This window comes from Seriola lalandi, unplaced genomic scaffold (assembly GCF_002814215.2).
Source record: "Seriola lalandi dorsalis isolate HSWRI2012SDOR001 ecotype SW California unplaced genomic scaffold, Sedor1 jcf7180002054980, whole genome shotgun sequence".
NCBI lineage: Eukaryota > Metazoa > Chordata > Actinopteri > Carangiformes > Carangidae > Seriola > Seriola lalandi.
The window spans coordinates 180,083-180,585 of NW_019525530.1; the positions used below are offsets into that span (position 1 = coordinate 180,083).

General features: G+C 38.8%; 1 protein-coding gene across 4 annotated transcripts in view; it reads right to left on the bottom strand.

The window, feature by feature from the left end:
- ltbp1 (latent transforming growth factor beta binding protein 1) overlaps window positions 1–503 on the bottom strand; it is a 129,691-nt gene that overhangs the window by 66,041 nt on the left and 63,147 nt on the right. The gene's annotated exons all lie outside the window — the stretch shown is intronic.

Below are 503 nucleotides of genomic sequence, written 5' to 3' on the forward strand. Positions count from 1 at the left end.
TTTAATAAACATCACAGTAATAAAATATTATTTATTAAGATCTTAAACACTCAGCAAAACTAAGGAAAATGCTCATGTCAGTATCCTAACAATGCTAATACCAGAATGCTGATTTTCAGCAGATGTTAACAACATTAGCATGTTAGCATGGTTACATTTGCTTATTAGCAGAAAACACAAAGTACAGTGAAGAGAACACTAAATCATCACAGTATAACACTAAGTCAGTTAAACTTCAGGGATATCAATGTGTCCATTTAGGAAGAACAAGTGATTGTGAATCAGTTTCACCTGCTTTGGTGCAAATGAAAGTGACAACAGGTGCAATGGAGGCAAAAGCAAGACAACCCCCAAAAAGGGAATGGTTCTACATGTGGTGTCCACAGACAGTTGCTCTCTCCTGATCCTTCATGACTGACTCTCTAGGTTTGTGTTTTGCTAGTGTCCTTGTCACTTCTGGTAGCATGAGGCGGTACCTGCAGCCCAATCAGGTTGCACAGGTA